Source organism: Crinia signifera, chromosome 2, assembly GCF_055691185.1.
Source record: "Crinia signifera chromosome 2, ASM5569118v1, whole genome shotgun sequence".
NCBI lineage: Eukaryota > Metazoa > Chordata > Amphibia > Anura > Myobatrachidae > Crinia > Crinia signifera.
Genome location: NC_139218.1, coordinates 387591312 through 387616692, shown reverse-complemented (window position 1 = coordinate 387616692; position 25381 = coordinate 387591312). Strand labels below are relative to the sequence as shown.

Below are 25381 nucleotides of genomic sequence, written 5' to 3'. Positions count from 1 at the left end.
CAGAGGCTGAGAAGTTTGTGCTGAGCTCTGATTGGTGGAGCTCATTACATGCTTCTCAGGTCCATGGAGAACAGCAGCAGCAGCTTAGTCATAGGAGGGTTTTTAATCAGAGGCAGCACTAGGACTGTGAGGTCTCCTCCAGAGTAAGGGGCAGAGGGACAAACACAGGCTTTTCATGTGGTGTGTGTATATATATATATATATATGGGGTTTATTATTATTCCGAGTGCCGCCAACCCCCTGTCTATATATATATATATATATATATATATATATATATATATATATATATATATATATATATATATATATATCCCCTGCAGGTAACCATTGACCAAGTTTATTCTGCCTTTACTCTATGTTTTGACAGTATAATATTCGCCCATGCAGTGTGCGGCCAGTAATGACAAGTGCAAGGGGGCCCCCCGCTCTAAAGTACCCCGGGCCCCCCAAAGGCTTAATCTGCCACTGGTGCAACTTAAATGTAGAGATTGTTTTGGTAATAGTGTGTGAGGCCATGCGGATGCATGCTTTACAAACATAGCTGTAGGCCTATAATTTGTACAGCAATGTCCTAAATTTAACCCCTTCATGACAGAGCCAGTTTGTGCCTTCATGACAGAGCCCTTTTTTTCAAATCTGACATGTCTCACTTAAGTGGGGATAACTTTTTTTTGCTTTTACTTATCCCAGTGATTTTGAGATTGTTTTCTCGTGACACATTGTACTTCAAGTTAGTGGTAAATTTTGGTCGATACAGTCTGTGTTTTTTTGTGAAAAATACCAAAATATCGTGAAAAAATGGAAAATTTAGCAATATGCAAAATGTTAAATTTTCTGCTTGTGAGACAAATAATCATACCACTCAAAATAGTTAATAACTAACATAGACCATATGTCTACTTTATGTTGCCATCATTATTTCAACCCCCTTTTCATTTTTTTGGACACTAGGAGGCTTCAAATATGACTAGCAAATTCTCAAATTTTCAAGAAAATTTCAAACACTGATTTTTTTAGGGACCAGTTCAGTTCTGATGTGACTTTGAGGGACTTGTATGTGAGACACCCCCATAAATGATGCCATTTCAAAAACTGCACCCCTCACAGTATTCAAAACAGCATTTTGGAAGTTTGTTAACCCTTTAGGTGTTTCACAGGAATTAAAACAAAGTGTAGGTGAAATTTCAAAATTTCATTTTTTTTGCAGATTTGCAATTTTAATACATTTTTCTAAGGAACACAGTAGATTTTACTAGAGAAATGTGACTAAAAATTGATTCCCCCAATTCTTTTGTTTTCAAAAATATCCTATATGTGGCCCTAGTGTGCACGTTGACCAAACCACAGGCTTCATAATAGAAGGAGCACCTACTTGATTTTGGAGCCTCCTTTTTATGAGATTTTTTTTTAGGCACCATGTAGGTTTCTAGGCACCATAAGTGCTAAAAGTTAGGAACCTCCCCCACAAGTCACCCCATTTTGCAATCTACACCCCTCAGGGAATTCATCTAGGGGTATAGTGTACATTTCAAACCCCCAGGGGTTTCACCAATTTTGGTACAACTGGGATGTGAAAATGAAAAATTACATTTTTTTACACAAACATGCAGTTCTGGCTCAAAATGTTTCATTTTCACAAGGAATGAAGGAGACAAAGCACCCCAAAATCTGTGCCCCAATTTCTCCCGAGTACGGCGATGCCTCACATGTGACCAAAAAATACCAGTTGGGTGCATGGCAGGACTCAGAAGGGAAGGAGTGATTTTTGGATTTTGCAGCAAAGATTTTGGTGGAATGAATGGTGGGTACTATGATGCATTAGCAAGACTCCCAAAGCACCAATACAGTGGAACCCCCCCACAAGTCACCCCATTTTGCAAAGTACACCCCTCAGGGAATTCATCTAGGGGTATAGTGTACATTTCAAACCCCCAGGGGTTTCACCAATTTTGATACAACTGGGCAGTGAAAATGAAAAATTACATTTTTTACACAAAAATGCAGTTCTGGCTCAAAATTTTTCATTTTCACAAGGAATGAAGGAGACAAAGCACCCCAAAATCTGTGCCCCAATTTCTCCCGAGTACGGCAATGCCTCACATGTGACCAAAAAATACCAGTTGGGTGCATGGCAGGACTCAGAAGGGAAGGAGTGATTTTTGGATTTTGCAGCAAAGATTTTGGTGGAATGAATGGTGGGTACTATGATGCATTAGCAAGACTCCCAAAGCACCAATACAGTGGAACCCCCCCACAAGTCACCCCATTTTGCAAAGTACACCCCTCAGGGAATTCATCTAGGGGTATAGTGTACATTTCAAACCCCCAGGGGTTTCACCAATTTTGATACAACTGGGCAGTGAAAATGAAAAATTACATTTTTTTACACAAAAATGCAGTTCTGGCTCAAAATTTTTCATTTTCACAAGGAATGAAGGAGACAAAGCACCCCAAAATCTGTGCCCCAATTTCTCCCGAGTACGGCAATGCCTCACATGTGACCAAAAAATACCAGTTGGGCGCATGGCAGGACTCAGAAGGGAAGGAGTGATTTTTGGATTTTGCAGCACAGATTTTGGTGGAATAAATGGTGGGTGCTATGTTGCACCAATACAGTGGAACCCCCCCACAAGTCACCCCATTTTGCAAAGTACACCCCTCAGGGAATTCATCTAGGGGTATAGTGTACATTTCAAACCCCCAGGGGTTTCACCAATTTTGGTACAACTGGGCTGTGAAAATGAAAAATTACATTTTTTTACACAAACATGCAGTTCTGGCTCAAAATTTTTCATTTTCACAAGGAATGAAGGAGACAAAGCACCCCAAAATCTGTGCCCCAATTTCTCCCGAGTACGGCAATGCCTCACATGTGACCAAAAAATACCAGTTGGGTGCATGGCAGGACTCAGAAGGGAAGGAGTGATTTTTGGATTTTGCAGCAAAGATTTTGGTGGAATGAATGGTGGGTACTATGATGCATTAGCAAGACTCCCAAAGCACCAATACAGTGGAACCCCCCCACAAGTCACCCCATTTTGCAAAGTACACCCCTCAGGGAATTCATCTAGGGGTATAGTGTACATTTCAAACCCCCAGGGGTTTCACCAATTTTGGTACAACTGGGATGTGAAAATGAAAAATTACATTTTTTTACACAAACATGCAGTTCTGGCTCAAAATTTTTCATTTTCACAAGGAATGAAGGAGACAAAGCACCCCAAAATCAGTGCCCCAATTTCTCCCGAGTACGGCAATGCCTCACATGTGACCAAAAAATACCAGTTGGGTGCATGGCAGGACTTAGAAGGGAAGGAGTGATTTTTGGATTTTGCAGCTCAGATTCTGGTGGAATTTTGGTGGGTGCTATGTCGCATTAGCAAGACCCCCCAAGCACCAATACAGTGGAACCCCCCCACAAGTCACCCCATTTTGCAAAGTACACCCCTCAGGGAATTCATCTAGGGGTATAGTGTACATTTCAAACCCCCAGGGGTTTCACCAATTTTGGTACAACTGGGATGTGAAAATGAAAAATTACATTTTTTTACACAAACATGCAGTTCTGGCTCAAAATTTTTCATTTTCACAAGGAATGAAGGAGACAAAGCACCCCAAAATCTGTGCCCCAATTTCTCCCGAGTACGGCAATGCCTCACATGTGACCAAAAAATACCAGTTGGGTGCATGGCAGGACTTAGAAGGGAAGGAGTGATTTTTGGATTTTGCAGCTCAGATTCTGGTGGAATTTTGGTGGGTGCTATGTCGCATTAGCAAGACCCCCCAAGCACCAATACAGTGGAACCCCCCCACAAGTGACCCCATTTTGCAAACTACACCCCTCAGGGAATTCATCTAGGGGTATAGTGTATATTTCAAACCCCCAGGGGTTTCACCAATTTTGGTACAACTGGGATGTGAAAATGGAAAATTACATTTTTTTACACAAACATGCAGTTCTGGCTCAAAATTTTTCATTTTCACAAGGAATGAAGGAGACAAAGCACCCCAAAATCTGTGCCCCAATTTCTCCCGAGTACGGCAATGCCTCACATGTGACCAAAAAATACCAGTTGGGTGCATGGCAGGACTTAGAAGGGAAGGAGTGATTTTTGGATTTTGCAGCTCAGATTCTGGTGGAATTTTGGTGGGTGCTATGTCGCATTAGCAAGACCCCCCAAGCACCAATACAGTGGAACCCCCCCACAAGTGACCCCATTTTGCAAACTACACCCCTCAGGGAATTCATCTAGGGGTATAGTGTACATTTCAAACCCCCAGGGGTTTCACCAATTTTGGTACAACTGGGATGTGAAAATGGAAAATTACATTTTTTTACACAAACATGCAGTTCTGGCTCAAAATTTTTCATTTTCACAAGGAATGAAGGAGACAAAGCACCCCAAAATCTGTGCCCCCATTTCTCCAGAGTACGGCAATGCCTCACATGTGACCAAAAAATACCAGTTGGGTGCATGGCAGGACTCAGAAGGGAAGGAGTGATTTTTGGATTTTGGAGCACAGATTTTGGTGGAATGAATGGTGGGTGCTATGTTGCATTACCAATACAGTGGAACCCCCCCACAAGTGACCCCATTTTGCAAACTACACCCCTCAGGGAATTCATCTAGGGGTATAGTGTACATTTCAAACCCCCAGGGGTTTCATCAATTTTGGTACAACTGGGCAGTGAAAATGAAAAAAATACATTTTTTTACACAAAAATGTACTTCTGGCTCAAAATTTTTCATTTTCACAAGGAATGAAGGAGACAAAGCACCCCAAAATCTGTGCCCCCATTTCTCCAGAGTACGGTAATGCCTCACATGTGACCAAAAAATACCAGTTGGGTGCATGGCAGGACTCAGAAGGGAAGGAGTGATTTTTGGATTTTGGAGCACAGATTTTGGTGGAATGAATGGTGGGTGCTATGTTGCATTACCAATACAGTGGAACCCCCCCACAAGTGACCCCATTTTGCAAACTACACCCCTCAGGGAATTCATCTAGGGGTATAGTGTACATTTCAAACCCCCAGGGGTTTCATCAATTTTGGTACAACTGGGCAGTGAAAATGAAAAAAATACATTTTTTTACACAAAAATGTACTTCTGGCTCAAAATTTTTCATTTTCACAAGGAATGAAGGAGACAAAGCACCCCAAAATCTGTGCCCCCATTTCTCCAGAGTACGGCAATGCCTCACATGTGACCAAAAAATACCAGTTGGGTGCATGGCAGGACTCAGAAGGGAAGGAGTGATTTTTGGATTTTGGAGCACAGATTTTGGTGGAATGAATGGTGGGTGCTATGTTGCATTACCAATACAGTGGAACCCCCCCACAAGTGACCCCATTTTGCAAACTACACCCCTCAGGGAATTCATCTAGGGGTATAGTGTACATTTCAAACCCCCAGGGGTTTCATCAATTTTGGTACAACTGGGCAGTGAAAATGAAAAAAATACATTTTTTTACACAAAAATGTACTTCTGGCTCAAAATTTTTCATTTTCACAAGGAATGAAGGAGACAAAGCACCCCAAAATCTGTGCCCCCATTTCTCCAGAGTACGGCAATGCCTCACATGTGACCAAAAAATACCAGTTGGGTGCATGGCAGGACTCAGAAGGGAATGAGTGATTTTTGGATTTTGCAGCTCAGATTCTGGTGGAATGAATGGTGGGTGCTATGTGGCATTAGCAAGACCCCCGAAGCACGGTGAAATGATGAACCTAATAATCCATAGATGTGTGGTATATTTTGAAACACTCCTTTATACATAGGCCGGGTTTGTCGGGGCAAGTTTCACAGTGGAAAATAGTATCCTTTCTTGTTCCCTTTTTATAGCAAACTTTGCACCTTTTTTGTGTCCTGCCCTTTCTTGCAGTGGAGGGGATTTCATTGGGAAAATGCTGCCCTGGTACAATACGGGGGCCAGTACTAGAAGTACTGGGGCCCTCTGCCTGCTGATTCCCAAATATTAGGCTCTTTATGACTTCCTCTTGAAAGTGCATAAATTTCCCCCTCTGGCCGGTAGAACGGAATAGCACGTAAGCGTTATACAGTGCCATCTGGATGATATACACGGCCAGCTTCTTGTACCAGATATTTGTTTTCCGCAGGGCACTGTACGGCTTCAGTACCTGATCTGAAAGATCCACTCCGCCCATGTACTTATTGTAATCTAGGATACAATTTGGTTTTGAGGTGTGGGTACTGGTACCTCGTACAGGGATGGAGGTGGTACTGTCTCCATGAATTGTTGTCAGTATAAGGACATCCCTCTTGTCCTTATATTTGACCAACAACATATTTTCGGTGCATATTCCCCTGCTTTCACCCCTTCTCATTACTTGGGCAATGTGCGTTTTGGGGAGGCCTCTTTGGTTCTTGCGCACAGTACCGCAAGCTGCTGTACCTCTTGAACCAAGGGCCTTAAACAGGGGGATGCTGGTGTAAAAGTTATCCACATAGAGGTGATAACCCTTATCCAGGAAGGGGTGCATTAAATCCCAGACAATTTTTCCACTAACACCTACGAGGGAGGGGGGGCATTCTGGTGGTTCAATTCTTGAATCCTTCCCTTCATATACCCTAAACTTGTGGGTGTACCCTGTGGTGCTTTCACACAGCTTATACATTTTTATGCCATACCTTGCCCTCTTACTGGGAAGGTACTGGCGGAATTTAACCCTTCCTTTAAAATGTATAAGGGACTCGTCGATACTAATACATTTATCAGGGATGTATAGCTCTGCAAATTTGGCACTGAAATGATCAATGACCGGCCTGACTTTGAATAGCCTGTCAAAGGTGGGATCATCTCTGGGTGGGCACTGTGCATTATCGGTGTAATGTATAAATTTATGGATTGCCTCAAAACGAGCCCGGGGCATGGCCATACGGTGAAATGGGGTGCTGTACAGAACATCTGTACTCCAATATTGCCTAATTTGTGGCTTTTTTACTATGCCCATGTGTAACACCAGACCCCAAAACGTCATCATCTCTACTGCATCTACAGGGGTCCACCTAGCAAATGATGACGTGGGGTTTTGAGCAATAAACTGCTGGGCATATAAATTAGTTTGGTCCACCATTAAATTTATAAAATCATCAGAGAAAAATAATTTGAAAAAGTCAATTTCTCTGAGACCTGTTGAATCAAATTGGATTCCTGGGATGGCCAAAAACTCAGGAACCTGGGGCTCAAAATTGTCTGGTGGTGGGGTCCATACGAGATCAATTATTGGGGGGGGGGTCTCAGCTGCTCTACGGGGGCGTCTTTGAGGGGGTCCCTCATCACCAGAGGAGGAAGAAGAGCTTAAGACGAATCCTTCAAATTCCCCGCTTGCCTCACTGGCTGTGTCAGAGTCAGAGGCAAGCATGGCATATGCCTCCTCCACTGAATACATTCTCCTGGATGACTGGGACGACATTTGGGATGACATTTGGGATGCCATTTATATTTTTGTGTTACTGGTAGTGAAATGTTTCAACACGTGTATAGTGTAGGGGGGGGTACAAACTTTATTTCAACCCGGGGGGTATGTAGTGTGTGGTGTGTATGTAGTGCAGAAAAAAAAATACAAAAAAAAAAAAATTGAAGGGTTAAAAAAAAAATAAATGGAAGGGGTTAAAAAAAAAAAAATGGAAGGGGTTAAAAAAAAAAAAATGGAAGGGGTTAAAAAAAAAAAAAAGGTCCTGCGCCAAAAATTGAGCACAGATGTTGGTCAGTAACGTCCGTCACTGAACAGCGCTCAAAGGCAACAGGAATTTGATCAAAAAAAAAAAAAAAATATATCAACCCTGTGCCGAAAAAGCTGATCAGTGATGTACGTCACTGATCAGCGCACAGTGGCCACAGGACACACACAAAATCACAGTGTGTGTAAAAAAAAAATTTAAAAAAGACCCCACAGCACTCACAAAAAATAAAAAAAGGTGATCAGTGATGCGACACTGATTACCAGTGAGGGGCAGCAGGTGCACAACCTTTGGTGCAACTGACAGTGCAACTGGCAGCAACTGACAGGTATATATAAAAAAAAAACCTCTGTACCCCCAAAAAGTTGCTGATCACCTCAGATATAGTGATCAGCACAAAAGGCGGGGGCAGCAGACACAAAATTTAGCACTCTCTATCACTCTCTGTCACTATCTCTCTCTATCTCTCTATCTCTCACTATCTATCACTCTATGACACTGCAGCAGCAGCACTGACAGGTATATCTATATATAAAAAAAAACCTGCGCCCCCAAAAAGTTGCTGATCAGTTAATTTATACTGATCAGCACAAAAGGGGGGGCAGCAGTCAGTTATATAAAAAATATATAGCACAATCTGTCACTATCTCTCTCTATCTCTCTCTCTATCTCTCTCTATCTATCTATAGCTCTATCACACTGCAGCAGCACAAAATATAGCACTAGGCCTCTCTATCTCTCTCTATCTCTCTATATCTCTTTCAGTTATATAAAAAATATATAGCACAATCTGGCACTATCTGTCACTATCTCTCTCTCTCTATCTCTCTCTCTCTATCTCTCTCTCTCTATCTCTCTCTATCTCTCTATCTATAGCTCTATCACACTGCAGCAGCACAAAATATAGCACTAGGCCTCTCTATCTCTCTCTATCTCTCTCTATCTCTCTCTATCTCTATCTAATAACTATCTAATAACTCGCAGCAGCACAAGATGTCACAAGATGTCACAGGATGTCACAAGATGTCACAAGAATAAGCAAGGCAGTGATCAGGTAAGTATTTGGATGGGTTCTGGTCAGTATTGGCGGCAGCTGGGCACGGTGACCGCACTGCACGCTATTCCAGACCGGAATGGCGTCTGCAGTGCAGTCACCGTTAGTTTAAACCCCCCTCCTTGGCTGTGATTGGTCCGTCGGTCCGACGGACCAATCACGGCCTTTGGGGGCGGGCGGGGTGAGGTGGGGTGACACCAGTGTCACCCTTACACCCCGCGGTGATTGGTGCTGTACTTTACAGCACCAATCACCTCCGATCCCGTGTCACCGGCGAACGTTATTCGCCGGTGACACAGAAAACGCTGTGAATGGCTGTTCACACTGTGTTTTTAATAATAAATATGTTAGAGGGCGTGTAAGGGTAGGTACATACAGATGTGTACTGTAAGTTATACTTGTCATTTGAGGTGAGGGGTAATGATTGATGTGTGAATGTGTGTGTTTTTGAGTAAAATAACACATAGTGAAAATGCATGAATGTTTAATGTTGTTCGATTAAAACATCACACATAACATCAGGGTAGGTATACATGTTACACATTTTGGACAAAGTAATTACGTACATAATTTAGTACATATACAGAAACACCAACATAACTTGATTTAAAAGTAACAGCAATATGGGGACACATAGATAGTGATTAAAATGCCACATTAGAACATAACAAATATACATGTAATGTGGGTTAAAATGTAGTTTTATTAGGTCTTTATTAAGGTAGACAATTGAGTTAATAGAAAACAATAATTGAATAACAAATAGATTAATTAATCAATTGTCAGATTAGTAGTTGAGAGGCAAGATTTGCAGGTCCATATATGTGAAGGGTATGCCAGCGTGCACGGACGTACGCTCACTCTCACGAGCGGTGACATAAGCTGAGTTTTCCATTGAAAACAATAGGGACCCGTCCGTGCAAACTGGCGTACGCTCAGATCTCCGCAAGAAGGCGGTGGGGAGACGGTGGAAAGACGGCCGTACACGGCGCCGTACGCTCAGTTGTACGCCTGTTGTCGGAGTGCAAGGGCTGGCCCGTCCGCGTACGTTGCCGTACGCTCATTTGTACGGCACTCCCCTTCTACGGTATTTCTGGCCGTACGTAAGCGGCTGATTTGTGGGTGGACTTAACCCTAACGGCCGCGTACGGCTAGCGTGCGGTAATGGCGAACGTACGCACGTTTGGCCGCTCCGATCAGAATAACCTCCTAACTCTCCTCTCCTGACCTCTCCTCTGCTCTCCAACTGTCTCTCCGCTATCTCTTCTTGGATGTCCAAGCGCTTTCTTAAACTATACAAGTCTAAGACTGAGCTGATCATCTTCCCGCCCTCTCACATAACCTCACCTTACACAATTTCACAATCTAAGCCAGTGATTTTCAACCTTTTTACCTTGCGGCACACTAAATAAGATTTTAAAATTGCTAAGGCACACCATGAGATCCCCACAGGGCAAAACACATTGCCCCCCCCACAGGAAAAAAAACACAAACCTATTGGCCCCCATATAAAAAAACAATCACATTGGTCCCCACAGGTAACAAAAAGAAAATACATTGGCCCTTTACATGAAAAGAAGAGACCAGTAAATAACAGTTGGACTGGTGGTGGCTGTAAACTGGTTTGGGCATCTCTAGATCTGGGGGCACACTAGAGAACAGCTCAAGGCCACGGCACGGTGGTTGAAAAACACTGCTCTAAGCAAACAGTCCCTTCTACCCAGTTACATATACTGAATGCGGGGCACACCACCAACCAATTACTAACGATATTGATTAGAGTAGCATATATGTTGGTTCACTATATTGTTTTTTTTCTTGTACAGAAGGAGCCAAGCTTATTCAACCTGCCGGCGTAGCAGGGTGTCTTGGTACGCCGTATGCCGAGAATGGGACACGCATGCAACCATTTGTACTGTACATAGCTCCGCAGCCACCTCTGCTGTAGAACGACGCCGCACAATTCTCTTCCAGGTCTTTTCTACATGTCTTTATTTGAATTAAATATCTGGCTCTGAAAAAAAAACAGTTCTAGCACATGACCTAATTGTTACGCTGTTATTGGCTGACTTCATCACATCTCACAGCTGCCTGTGCTTGTGATTGCTTATTGGGGTGTATTGTAGGTTCCCATGCCTCCCGCGAGAGCAGCCCTAATTGATGGCACGAAATTACAATGAAGTGTGAACCAAGTAATTCGGTCAACTTAGAACTCAATGAGCAAACTGTGAAATCTTTAATAACCCGATTTGGAGGAAGATTCAGAGACAGGTCTGGGGCCAAAGATGTATATTATTTGGCATAACGTACAGAAAGACGAGCTCCCAGGGATAATAACGAGATGATGGAAGTGAGACAGACAATCCCAAGTCGTTGCTAATTCAGTCAGTGGAATTTGAATTTACTGTGCATATAAAATGCTTTTAGTCACTGTTATAATGTACAGAGGGCAGTATACGCTGTGCTGTAGGGACCTGTGCCTATTACCCATCAGCTTACATTCAGCCAATTAGCTGCAGGATAACTCTAAAACATAACTTATATAAAAGTGTAACTACCTGTAGAGTGTTTTATTAGCGAAACCATTTACATTCGTTGTTACGGAACATGAACACTCGGGGGCGGAGTCAGGGTGGGTACTGCTGTGTGCCAGCATGCTTTATCCTGCTCTGCAGTGGCAGGGCTGTGAGGGGGCGTGGCCAGCTATGTTCCTCCCTTCAGTATGAACCTATGGGATGGGGTGATGGTAAGGAGGGGGTGTGCTTAATGTACTCATGCACATACGCTCTATGGAACATGTGCAAATACAGGACGATGATGAGGATCAATAGCGGATTTTACGTGTGGGCTGCAGGAATGTCTCTGCTGATGATGATGATATAGTTACCCAGGAACATGAGCTGCCCGTTTTACTAAAATCTCCACAAACTAATGAACATGCAAAAGTCTGATAATGACTGTAACAATAAGGAGCCACATAGCAGGTGAAATAAAAGGCTAAGGGGCCCATTTATCAGCATCTGCATCTGAGGATGCAAATGTGATAACATTGGCCCAACTCGCAATGCGATAATTGACTACATCGCATGGAAGTATCAATATCTGGTAGGTACAGAGCTTGCGATAACGCTCTGTCCCTGCGATGGGACTCCGCAGCACCATTGGGGTATTTTTAACAAAAAATACCCCAGTACTGAGCATGCACCGAAATCACTGCTACCGACGCCGGCACCGCCTCCCCATCGCAACAACTCCCCCCCCCACGCGCCCCCTCCGCTGATTTATACTCACCAATTAACCCCTGGGGATCAGCTCCTACAGCGCTGCCTGTCTTCGGGCCTTACTTCTCCTGTGACCTCCATTGCTGTAAAGTGACCTGCCACTTTGCAGCATCACTTTACTACACCAGGGGCGCACAGCATAGCAGGAGGCCCCAGAGACTGTCTGCCTTCACCGGCCCACCGATCCCTGGACCCCAGGGAGGTATGTTTTTTTTTTTTACACTCTGTGTCCATCGGAAGAATGCTGGACAAACTCAACAATTTTTAAAGGTGCAATCATTTAGTATAAGGCATGGTTTTGCTTTGTAAGTGATTGCCCCTTTAAAATATAGTCCAAGTTAGGTCAGCAACCCTCACAGCTGCCAAACGTGGGTGGCATTACATCAGGTTTGCCTACTTTTAAAGTCTGCTCCCAGAGAGGAGACTGTCAGCAGCACTTCGGGGGCGGGGCCTGATGTAGACATCAAGTCACTGCAAATCCCGCCCTTTCTCGGGTCTTCCAGGGGGGACTAAATGACTCCATTTGCATCTTTAGCCCTGCCCCTCCCCCTGAAAAGCCGCAAATCACCGTAATTTACCACTGCGGGCAGTGAGATCCGGTGGGTGCCGCCGGTATCCGGGAAGGTTGCCGACCTTTCCCAGGGGCCGGGAGGAGGACACGATTTTTTGGGGAGCCTCCCGGCCATTCCGAGAGGGTAGGCAACCCTGCATTATATACCGGGTCTTTCTAGGCAAACAGGGCATAATATTAAAGACTTCACACTCAAAACTGTCCCTTCCTCTAATGATTCCTTCTGTATGAATAAAGCTAACTTGTGTATTTTAGGAAATATGATATGCACTGTCACTGAATAATGTTCAAATAGCTAAGAAATATTGGGGCAGAATGCAGATGTATTAAGCCTGATAAAGTGATAACGAGATGATAAAGTGGAAGGTGAAAACACACCAGCCAATCACCTCCTAACAGGGGCAGTCGCCCCAGGGCCCCCACACATCCGCGGCCCCAACACCCGCCACCCCAGTGCTGCAGCGGTGGCGGATGAGTGTCAGGAAGCTAGGTTGGGCAGCGTGGGGTGGGCAGGGGATCCCTGCGGCGGATGTGAAGTCAGCAGCGGGGTCCCTGTGGTGGATGGGAAGCCAGCGGCGGGCAGAGGCGGATTGGCCCACCGGGAAACCGGGCCATTTCCCGGTGGGCCGGTCCAGATTTCCCTCTGGCTGGGCTGCCGACCGTGCTTCCAGGGCTGTCGTTATCCTATATATACAAGCGGCCGCAGCCTGGTCACAAACAGCAGCATAGCCCAAAACAAATATGGCCGCTGCATATATGCATATATTATATGTACATATGCGGCGGCCATATTTGTTTTGGGCTATGCTGCACTTTGTGACCAGGCTGCGGCCGCTGGTCGCTGTCGGATGCCGTCACCAGCGAGTGGACAGAAGCATGGTGGTGCGGCGGACGTCTGGGGGTGGGGGGGCCTGACTAACTACCATTTTTCGCATTACCACCTTCCACTTTATCGCTGCTTTATCGCCACTTTATCACTTTACCAGGCTTAATACATCTGCCCCAATTATGATGATTGCTTATCCCAGATGCTGGCTAACTGTCCGCTCCATACAGACTGTTCTAGAGGAGATAGAGAGATCCTTTGTACATACAATCTGCCTGTCAGGGAACTGCAAGATTTGCACTCATGCCAACCAAATATTATTTGGAATTCCAAGGGATGACATCATGTACATCATCTCACGGTTCTGGCAGCAGGGAAAGAGTCTGCTGAACATTACTGACACATAAATCCATCAAGTTCCCAAATTCCCTCCTTTGTCACGGAGACAATCCCAACGCACGGAAATCCCTGCGCACTCTTGCAACAAGGACCCCATTGAGCACAGGCGCTGAAGTCATGCCACCCGCGCCGATTCCACCTCTTCAGAAGTGCCACATTGTCACTGATCCGCTCCGTCAGCATCTGACCCACGCAGACAACACCCAGATTGACTCACGCTATATAATTCCTTACAGCTATCTAAATTCTCTGGATGAGTCTTCTCTGGAACACTCGAGAGCTAATTATTGTTCCCTAGGAACGGGTGGAGACCTAAAATAGCTTGATCCAGGTTCCATGAGAACTCATTGAAACAATTTAGTTTAATAAAGAGAATATACAACAGCAACGCTATTTGACCCAAGAGAGTAACTACAGAGCGTGTTTGATGTTGCAGCATAATATTCCATTAAAATAAATATATTTAAAAAAAATAAAGATTTATAAGATATTTTTTGTACCTTCAGATGTTTTATAGGAGTGATCTAGAGATGCAGCCGCACTCATTGTTGCCGGATTGCCACCGCTCACTTCCGTTTCTCGTGACAAATTCGCACCTGCCTTGCGGAATCGCCATGCTGAGAAGTCACCACTTCTATGAGCCACCGGGAGCGAATGAGACGCACACGCATGGTGACGGATTGCACAAATCGAAACGGGAGTCGCACATGGCAATTGGTGCTGGATAGTTGAGCGCGTCTGTATGAACATGGCCCCTTATTCAGATCTGATCGCAGTACAAATTTGTTCTCAAAATGGGCAAAACCATGTGCACTGCAGGTGGGGCAGATGTAACATGTGCAGAGAGAGTTAGATTTGTGTGAGTTATTTTGTTTCTGTGCAGGGTATATACCGGCTGCATTATTTTTACACTGCAATTTAGATTTCAGTTTCAACACACCCCACCCAAATTGAACTCTCTGCACATGTTACATCTGCCCCACCTGCAGTGTACATGGTTTTGCCCATTGTGAGAACAAATTTGTACTGCGATCAGATCTGAATAAGGGCCATTGATTCAGGCAAACAATTTACTGTTAATAACAGTAATTAATCAATTAATTCCCGTAAATTACGAACTCTGCACAATGGGACATATTTGTTTGAGAAAAATCCCTGTGCACATGGGGTTTTGCAATATCACACACAGCCCATAAGCCACAGCGTCATTGACCTGCTACTGCATTTGGGAGGCAATGTCTGTTGTGGGCTGGCTTCCTGGACCCCTGTGTCCAGATCGTACAGGCCAGCATGCAGTGGCACAAGCAGGATATCTAGAGAGGGGTTCCACATACAATCCACAATCTCCCACTCTGCGGAACATTGGAGCAAGTGTGGGAGCCTGGTGGAGCAGTAGAAGAACATTGTTCTTTTTATACCCTGGATTATGTATGGAATACAGTAATATCTAACACTATAGATGGTCTATAGGCTGTATCATACATATTAATAATATGAACAAGTGGTCAGTAAAAGGTTAAACATACTATAATAAATACACAAACATAATAGAACCAGTACTGCATTTGCTAAGCACACATTCTCCCACCTCATGGTAAGGCTTCTGTCTCTTCCTCCTGGCAGCTGCTCTCTGGTCCAGTGCAGATTGAGGGCTCAGGTCCACACACAGCAAACTTGGTAGAAGGCAGTGACCATTTGGCATGTGCAGCTGCTCCGCTCTGTCCCTTACACTGCATGATGTGGCGGCAGTTCTAGGAATCATATTATATACCATTGCTATTGTGGTCATAATTTAAACCTTTTCCAAGAAAAAAAGGGTTTTCTGGGCAACCAGAATCCCCCCTTGCACTTGCCTGAGTTACAGTAGCTTCAGGTCACACAAGAAGCCCGGTGCTTGTAACCATACTGAAACAACCATCTTGTAAGGGATCCAATTGGCATGCTCCTAAGCATTTGCCTAGGGCTGGCTCTGGATAAAATGGACCTGGGGCAAAGCACAGGTTTAAGAAACATACAGCAATAGGCATGTCACAAATAGCACTGGCAGTGGACCAGGTAGTTTAATTGGCCTATAAATAAACAGCCATTTTGTAATGTATAAGTTAGGCAATATTATATGAAAAGATATGACCCAAGGAGAAGAAAGTCCTGACTGGGAGTACAATGAGTCATTTCCACTGCAAGCCTAAGCGCTGGCACACAACCAGCCATAAAAGTATTATGTCTGTATAAACAAAGACTCTAGGATAGATCATTACAAGCAACTGCTGCCAGTCAGCATTATTAATTCTTGCACTCTTGCAATAAGGAGGCAGCTGATTGGCCCAGTGGTGCCTGTACATTTTTACTGGATTTGGAATTTATGAGAAACAGTTTAATAGAATAAGTCATTGTCTTGCTTGACTTAAATGGATAGCAGCTTTATAACATGGAGGAGGGTGTGGTATAGGGGTCCAACAGTCAGGATCCCGACAGTCATTATCCCGACGTCGGGATCCTGACTGTCCGGACCCAGACAGCATGGTGAGCGCAACTAAACCCCTTGCGGGCTCTCTGCGCTACGCGAGCCACCTATTCTATTCTCCCTCTATGGGGGTCGTGGACCCCCACGAGGAAAAATAGCGGGTGGTCGTTGGGAACCTGGCTGTCGGTGTTTTGACAGTCGGGATCCCGACATCGGGTGAATGCCTGTCAGGATCTCGACTGTCGGGATCCCGTCCGGCACCTCATGGAGGATGGACAGGAAGAAGGTACAAGAGAGTACACTTATACAACAAATCTATACAGCAGAGATTCTCAAGCTGTGGGTCCTGACCCCAAAGTGGGTCCCAATCTTCTCAGCATGGGGTCTTGACTCCATGTTGCTGATCATCAGTCTGATGATTTGTCTAATCTCAGTCAGTGATTCCAGGAGTCTGAAACATCTGTTGAATTGTCTAAAGTGGTTAAGCCCCTGGGTTCAATAGCATATAAAATTCAAGGACTCTCAAAATAATAGTTTTTTTTTTTTTTTATTAGTTCTCTCTTCCAATGAATTACAGGACGCCCATGAATATCGTGCCTCTGTTGTCCGGCTGCCATAGCAACGTAACATGAGCTGCGTCGGCAAACCCAACAATAAATAAATGCCCCCCTTTGTGTGACAGAGCTGAATTCCTAGAGTTATCACAGGCTGTATTATGTACTGTGCACTCATTTTCTTTGAAGGGATCTTAATTTGCCCTGTCCTGGAATGCGGGTCTGAGGCTGAGGTCATTGGAAGCTCCCAGGTGTCATGGCTGATGGCCCACGTACACGGTTGATGAATTTCGCGTTCTACTGTCATTTGATGTTGACCTGGATGCGTCATACAGAGAAATGGGAGCACTGCCATGGACTACAATACAATATACAGCTTTACAAAGCATGAGCTTTGGCATGTACTGTACATGTGTGCCGCGGGCAGCGCCATTTCCCTGGTAAAATGTCATTGTGCTGTATGTAAATATTTGGTAATGCTGGGCCAGACATCACGGTAAAGGTATCGGTAGGGGAACATAATAGTTGCCTTCAGCAGTCTTTGTGCCTGGTTCAGCAAGGCTCTGTAAGCTGATACGCCAGCCGACTGTAGGTCCGTTCAATTGTCATCTACCATCGTTCAATTGTAAATCGTTCAATGGTCATCGACCATCGAATGGTTTCTCTCCACTTTGGAAATAAAGGTACTTGTTTAGTTTCACGGCGGCAGATATTGCATGCAATCCGATCCGATGCGATTTGATACAGGTGTCAGGTGTCCACATTTGCACCATGAGAGGTGACGCAGAACTCTTAATATGCTCACGTGTAAGAAAGGTGTCTGCCCCGGGGCTGCCACTTGGGTGAGAAAGGGTCGGCAGGGCCCCGTGTGCTTTAGTGGAGTGTTTGCAGTCCTGCACCCCTTTGTGTGGCAGCTGGGTGGTTTGGTTCCTGTGGGAGAAGTGGGTTGCCTGTGGGTTACTCCACAGGTCCACCCTATAGACCTTTTTAGGTAGCACCTGTAAATCATATTACTGTATTTCTCTCCCAATAGACAGTGCCGTGGAGGAAGATCCCTGAGGCTGCAGGGACGTCCTGATTATCCGATTAGACAAGAATAAACGGAACCTTAAATAACAGGCCGTGACTCTCTTTACCCACATTCCTCAGACTATTTGGCCCAGAGAAGTCTGATTCCAGCATTACGGCGACTGAAATGCGTGTACTCCAGTAATCCTGTCATTAGTGTCAGTATCTGGGAAATGCCAGTGTGAGGCTTCTGAGATAAACACTAATTAACTGTGAACCAGATCGCTTGGGGGTCACCCTCTTGGCTGTCACTTTTAGGAACAGTGTTTGTAGATGAAAGGCTTTGAAGTGAAACAAAACGGGGACACTTCATAATTCAGAAAAGCCTTGTTACGTTTGATGTCTGCACATTTGTAGCTGAACAATGGGACAGCCCAAATAATCCCAAACTACGTTCTTCTGTGAACGCCACCTCGCTGGTAATTATAATTGCCCATTTTGTGCATATAAACGTATTTGATGCATTATTGAGGGGGTCGTATTTATGACTCATTTGCGGCGACATCGTGACTTTCTGGGAGCAAGATAATATTACTGTTATTTCCAGTTATTCTTGTAACACAATCGTCGCTGCCTACGATCCATCCTTTGATGATTTCTGAAGGAATCGCTTGGGAGTTGGCACCACATTACACAGAGCACAAATGAGACTTCATGGGGCCCTGGGTAAAATGCTTTGGGTGGGATGTACTATCATCCGCCGCCCCTTACCACCCCCCTCCGCCCAGACCGCCTTGATCCTAATCACATATGCTCTAACATATGCGATTAGTATAGCAAAGGGCAGCTCTTGCGAAAACAGCTGCCCTTTGCGTAGCAGCCAGCGGACGATGAGGGGGTCCCCAGCGGCTCTCCCCACTCCCCCTGCCCGGCTGCTGCTGTGGGGCTCTGCCTCCTCCTTCCTGCACCCGGAAGGGGAAGTACATGGCTAGGGAGGAGGAGGTCACTGGTTCGGGCAGCACAGCAGGAGGCTGCCCGGACATCAGGTGAGGGGCGAGTGGTGGGGGTCCGTGCAGGATGGGGGGGGATGCGGTAAGAAGCCCATAGGCTTCTATGAAAGATGGTGATACCCCCCGCAGTGGAAACTTGGCATAAGTATCAGGGTGGCAGATGACCGCAGTATTTGGTGCAATCAAAGATGGTTTAAATAAGGAAAAGCACATGAGGGAAGAGGGCCCTGCTCGTGAGAGCTTACGTTCTAAAGGGGAGGGGCAGACAGACATGGGTGACACAGAATGAGTAGACAGCAAGCATACAACGGAGAGTGAAGGTGAGATTTGGATGGGTTTGGAGAACCTGTTTTGTAGAAAGGTGGAGAGTATGAGGGAGAGAGGTAGAGAGTTCCAGAGGTAGGGAGCAGCATGTGAAAAGTCTTGGAGGCATGAATGGGAGGAAGTAATCAGTAGGCAGGAGAGGCAACATGCATTAGCAGAGCGAAGAGGACAGGAGTGTAAATGGAGATGCAGTTAGAGATGTCTTCTGGCCACCTGCTGTTGTCTTTTGGTTGCCCGCTGCTGCAACTCTTCTGCTCTGCTTGTCCCGAAGCGTGGCGAGCGCAGCGGAATACATGTAAAGTAATACGCGTCCCCTCGCCACACTTCGGGCTCGGTGGCTCGCTGCGCTCGCCACACTATATAAAATCAACTCCATGCCGACATGGATAGTGGGGATATGAAAAGGTCGTAGGACGCATACTGCCGCCCCTCACGGGCCACGCTTTGGGATCACGTTCATAGTGGGGGTGGTGTGGGGGTGCATTTAACATTGTAAGCCCCCATTAGGGTGCTTATACAATTAAACATCGTATAGGGGGCTTATACAATTTTAAATCACATCGCAGTGCATCGGGTGTATGCCATGCGATGCGATTATATGTCATGCGACCAAATATCGTGGGCGCCGTGCTAGTACACAAGTACCTGCATTTTTCATCTATTGATAATATATATATCCAATCTGTACCAGCTGATACCCTTTCTTTTTTTGTGCTATTCCTTGTAACACGTCACAGGATGGTGCTCGGTCTATTAGTAAAACCTTATCGGGTGTGAGATTGGGAGCTAAATATACATCTGGAAGAGGTAAGTGGAGCAGGACAGATAACTGGAGAGACACATGGAGATAAGATATAGCAATGATGTAGCACCTGGCAGAACAGATTGGTTGGGGCACGATATATGACATTTGCTTCACATTTTCAAAGTGAATTCAATCATTTAAAAAATATATATATATTAGATTATCTTCCTTTTTTGGACTCTTTTTCATTCTTTCTGGCATAACTGTGGCACTGAGATATACTGTACCTGTAAATGCAGCTGGCATGGGAATAATTATAGAGGGTGCAAGGGGTACCATTGCTATAGGGGGCCTGCATCCAGGTTAACAAGTTTGTCTAGCTAAGCGATTGGGCCTGTTCCATTGCCTAGCCTGAATTGTGCAACATTACATTATCAGTGAGAGGTGTATGTAGCGGATGTTACCCTTCCGGTATGGCCGGGAGGCTCCCCAATAACAGGCCTCCTTCCTGGCCCCCCAGAAGGGTGGGCAAGCCTCCTGAATTCAGCTGTCTCACACCCGCAGCCCCCTCCTCCATTGGGGAAATGCCGGTATTTGCGGCTCTTTGGGGAGGGGGCGAAATTATGCAAATCATGTCATTTTAGTCCCTCCCTCTTCCTGAAGAGCTGCGAATGGTGGCATTTACTGTGGTGGACATCAAACCGAGGCCCACCCCCAGAGATGTTGCAGATAGTTTCCTCTCTGAACTACTCCCGGAGAGGAGACATGTAAAGTAGGCAACCCTGTGATATAATGGTAAGGGGGAACTGTAATTTGGCGTAATTTGAACTAAAGGCCACCGTAATGTGGCCCAATATGTACTGGAGGGATTTGTAATGTGTCATAATCTGATCTGCTTACTGATAATGTGGCACAATATTAAATGGAGGCACTATAGTGTGGTGTAATATGAATCTGGGAAACTGTGGGGTAAATTTACTAAGATGGGAGTTCAATTGAAGATGGGATAGGAAACATCCTATCTTCAGTAGGACTCCCATTTCAGAAAATTTAACCCGGTTTGTCATAAAGTGAATGGGGGATACTGTGTGGTAAAATGTGTACTGGGAGCCTAATTGTGTGACATCATGTGAACTAAGTAATTGCAGTAGGATGGTTCCAAAAATAAACCTGGGCACTCCTATGGTTCATAATATTAATTAGGACACTACTATGGTTCAGAAAAGAAACCAGGGCACTACTAGGGTTCATAATATTAACTAGGGCACTACTATGGTTCAGAAAATAAACCTGGGCACTCCTATGGTTCATAATATTAATTAGGACACTACTATGGTTCAGAAAATAAACCTTGGCACTCCTATGGTTCATAATATTAATTAGGACACTACTATGGTTCAGAAAATAAACCTGGGCACTCCTATGGTTCATAATATTAATTAGGACACTACTATGGTTCAGAAAATAAATCACGGCACTCCTATGGTTCATAATATTAACTAGGGCACTACTAGGGTTCAGAAAATAAATCAGGGGACTCCTATGGTTCATAATGTTAAGTAGGGCACTACTATGGTTCAGAAAATAAACCTGGGCACTCCTATGGTTCATAATATTAACTAGGGCACTACTAGGGTTCAGAAAATAAATCACGGCACTCCCATGGTTCATAATATTAACTAGGGCATTACTAGGGTTCAGAAAATAAATCAGGGGACTCCTATGGTTCATAATGTTAAGTAGGGCACTACTATGGTTCAGAAAATAAATCAGGGTGCTACTTTGGTTCAGAAAAGGAACTAGGGTACTCTTATGGGGCATAACATTAATAACGGCTGTGTAGAGGTGTTTCAAGAATCACAGGTACAGGAGATCCTTCTTCTGGGGTCCACAAAGTTCTAGCTGCTGGCTGCTGGTCTCATATGTGGAAACATTGTAAGATAAAATCCAAGGATTCCTTTCGTAATCCATGTATTACCCTTAATTAGTTCTGTATGTGTATTGGTGCTAGAAAAGGCTCAGTTATATCCGGCCTATTGACCCCCAAATCGCCTGAACCTTCTCGGCACACAGGGCGGGTTTTTAACCCCTTCCCGCCGCAGCCTGTTTTTGCCTTCCTGACAGAGCCCTTTTTTTCAAATCTGACAGGTATCACTTAAGTGGGGATAACTTTTTTTTGCTTTTACTTATCCCAGTGATTTTGAGATTGTTTTCTCGTGACACATTGTACTTCAAGTTAGTGGTAAATTTTGGTCGATACAGTCTGTGTTTTTTTGTGAAAAATACCAAAATGTCGTAAAAAAATGGAAAATTTAGCAATTTTCAAAATGTTAAATTTTCTGCTTGTGAGGCAAATAATCATACCACTCAAAATAGTTAATAACTAACATAGACCATATGTCTACTTTATGTTTCCATCATTATTTCAGCCTCCTTTTAATTTTTTTGGACACTAGGAGGCTTAAAATATGAATAGCAAATTCTCAAATTTTCAAGAAAATTTCAAACACTGATTTTTTTAGGGACCAGTTCAGTGCTGATGTGACTTTGAGGGACTTGTATGTGAGACACCCCCATAAATGATGCCATTTCAAAAACTGCACCCCTCACAGTATTCAAAACAGCATTTTGGAAGTTTGTTAACCCTTTAGGTGTTTCACAGGAATTAAAACAAAGTGTAGGTGAAATTTCAAAATTTCATTTTTTTTGCAGATTTGCAATTTTAATACATTTTTCTAAGGAACACAGTAGATTTTACTAGAGAAATGTGACTAAAAATTGATTCCCCCAATTCTTTTGTTTTCATAAATATCCTATATGTGGCCCTAGTGTGCACGTTGACCAAACCATAGGCTTCATAATAGAAGGAGCACCTACTTGATTTTGGAGCCTCCTTTTTATGAGATTATTTTTTAGGCACCATGTAGGTTTCTAGGCACCATAAGATGCTAAAAGTTAGGAACTCCCCCACAGGTGACCCCATTTTGCAAACTACACCTATCAGGGAATTCATCTAGGGGTATAGTGTACATTTCAAACCCCCAGGGGTTTCACCAATTGTGGTACAACTGGGCAGTGAAAATGAAAAATAATTTTTTTTACACAAAAATGCAGTTCTGGCTCCAAATTTTTCATTTTCACAAGGAATGAAGGAGACAAAGCACCCCAAAATCTGTGCCCCAATTTCTCCCGAGTACGGCAATGCCTCACATGTGACCAAAAAATACCATTTGGGTGCATGGCAGGACTCAGAAGGGAAGGAGTGATTTTTGGATTTTGCAGCTCAGATTCTGGTGGAATGTTGGTGGGTGCTATGTCGCATTAGCAAGACCCCCGAAGCACCAATACAGTGGAACCCCCCCACAAGTGACCCCATTTTGCAAACTACACCCCTCAGGGAATTCAACTAGGGGTATAGTGTACATTTCAAACCCCCAGGGGTTTCACCAATTTTGATACAACTGGGCTGTGCAAATGAAAAATTACATTTTTTACACAAAAATGCAGTTCTGGCTCAAAATTTTTCATTTTCACAAGGTATGAAGGAGAAAAAGCACCCCAAAATCTGTGCCCCAATTTCTCCCGAGTACGGCAATGCCTCATGTGTGACCAAAAAATGGCAGGACTCAGAAGGGAAGGAGTGATATTTGGGGTTTGCAGCACAGATTCTGGTGGAATGTTGGTGGGTGCTATGTCGCATTAGCAAGACCCCCGAAGCACCAATACAGTGGAACCCCCCCACAAGTGACCCCATTTTGCAAACTACACCCCTCAGGGAATTCAACTAGGGGTATAGTGTACATTTCAAACCCCCAGGGGTTTCACCAATTTTGATACAACTGGGCTGTGCAAATGAAAAATTACATTTTTTACACAAAAATGCAGTTCTGGCTCAAAATTTTTCATTTTCACAAGGTATGAAGGAGAAAAAGCACCCCAAAATCTGTGCCCCAATTTCTCCCGAGTACAGCAATGCCTCATGTGTGACCAAAAAATGGCAGGACTCAGAAGGTAAGGAGTGATATTTGGGGTTTGCAGCACAGATTCTGGTGGAATGTTGGTGGGTGCTATGTCACATTAGCAAGACCCCCGAAGCACCAATACAGTGGAGCCCCCCCACAAGTGACCCCATTTTGCAAACTACACCCCTCAGGGAATTCAACTAGGGGTATAGTGTACATTTCAAACCCCCAGGGGTTTCACCAATTTTGATACAACTGGGCTGTGCAAATGAAAAATTACATTTTTTACACAAAAATGCAGTTCTGGCTCAAAATTTTTCATTTTCACAAGGTATGAAGGAGAAAAAGCACCCCAAAATCTGTGCCCCAATTTCTCCCGAGTATGGCAATGCCTCATATGTGACCAAAAAATACCAGTTGGGTGCATGTCAGGACTCAGAAGGGAAGGAGTGATTTTTGGATTTTGCAGCTCAGATTCTGGTGGAATGAATGGTGGGTGCACCCCCAAAAAGTTGCTGATCAGTTAATTTATACTGATCAGCACAAAAGGGGGGGCAGCAGGGGGGGCAGCAGTCAGTTGCACAGGCAGCACAACCTTTGGTGCAACTGACAGGTATATATATATATAAAAAAAAAAACCTGCACCCCCAAAAAGTTGCTGATCAGCACAGATATACTGATCAGCACAAAAGGGGGGGGCAGCAGACACAAAATATAGCACTCTCTGTCACTATCTCTCACTATCTCTCACTATCTCTCACTATCTCTCACTATCTCTCACTTTATGACACTGCAGCAGCAGCACACAGGAAGTGACAAGATCCAGGAAGCATCCAGCTGCTGGCAGCACGCTACCAGCGGTGATCAGGTAAGTATCAGGCAAGGATCAGGTATGTATATCATGACAGATTGGTCGGTGACCGCTCTGCACGCAATTCCAGACCAGAATTGCGTCTGCAGCGCAGTCACCGTTAGTTTAAATCACGCGCCATGGCTGTGATTGGTCCGTCGGTCCGACGGACCAATCACAGCCTTGGGGGCAGGTGGGGTGAGGTGTGGTCATCACCGGTGACCCCCTCACGCCCCCTCACACCCGGCGGTGATTGATCCCTGTGTTACCGAGCGTCAGATTCGCGTCTGATTCGCGTCTGATTCGCCGGTAACACAGGAAAACGCTGCGATTGGTTGTTCACATTGAACAGCCAATTGCAGCGATCGCCGACGGGGGGGAGGCATCGCCGCCCCCCCCTGGGCATGCTGGGACATGTCTGCTGTCAGGGACAGCAGACATCGTCCCTCTGTCACCGCGTCCCTAGACGCGGTGACAGTTTAAAGTCATGACGTATATATACGTCATGTGTCGGGAAGTACATCCCGGCCATGACGTATATATACGTCAAATGTCGGGAAGGGGGTAAAGAAGCTTAGGTAGGCAACAGAGGGTATTAAAATGTTGGTATTAGGTTTTTTGTT

General features: G+C 44.7%; 1 protein-coding gene across 10 annotated transcripts in view; it reads right to left on the bottom strand.

Annotated features, from left to right (window-relative positions):
- PICALM (phosphatidylinositol binding clathrin assembly protein) overlaps positions 1–9815 on the bottom strand; it is a 380825-nt gene extending 371010 nt beyond the window's left edge. For all 10 annotated transcript variants that reach the window (XM_083170273.1, XM_083170279.1, XM_083170283.1 and 7 more), the window contains exon 1: positions 9812–9815. The gene's annotated coding sequence lies outside the window, so the exon portion shown is untranslated. The remainder of the gene's footprint in view (positions 1–9811) is intronic.
- Between the last annotated feature and the right edge of the window lie 15566 nt (positions 9816–25381).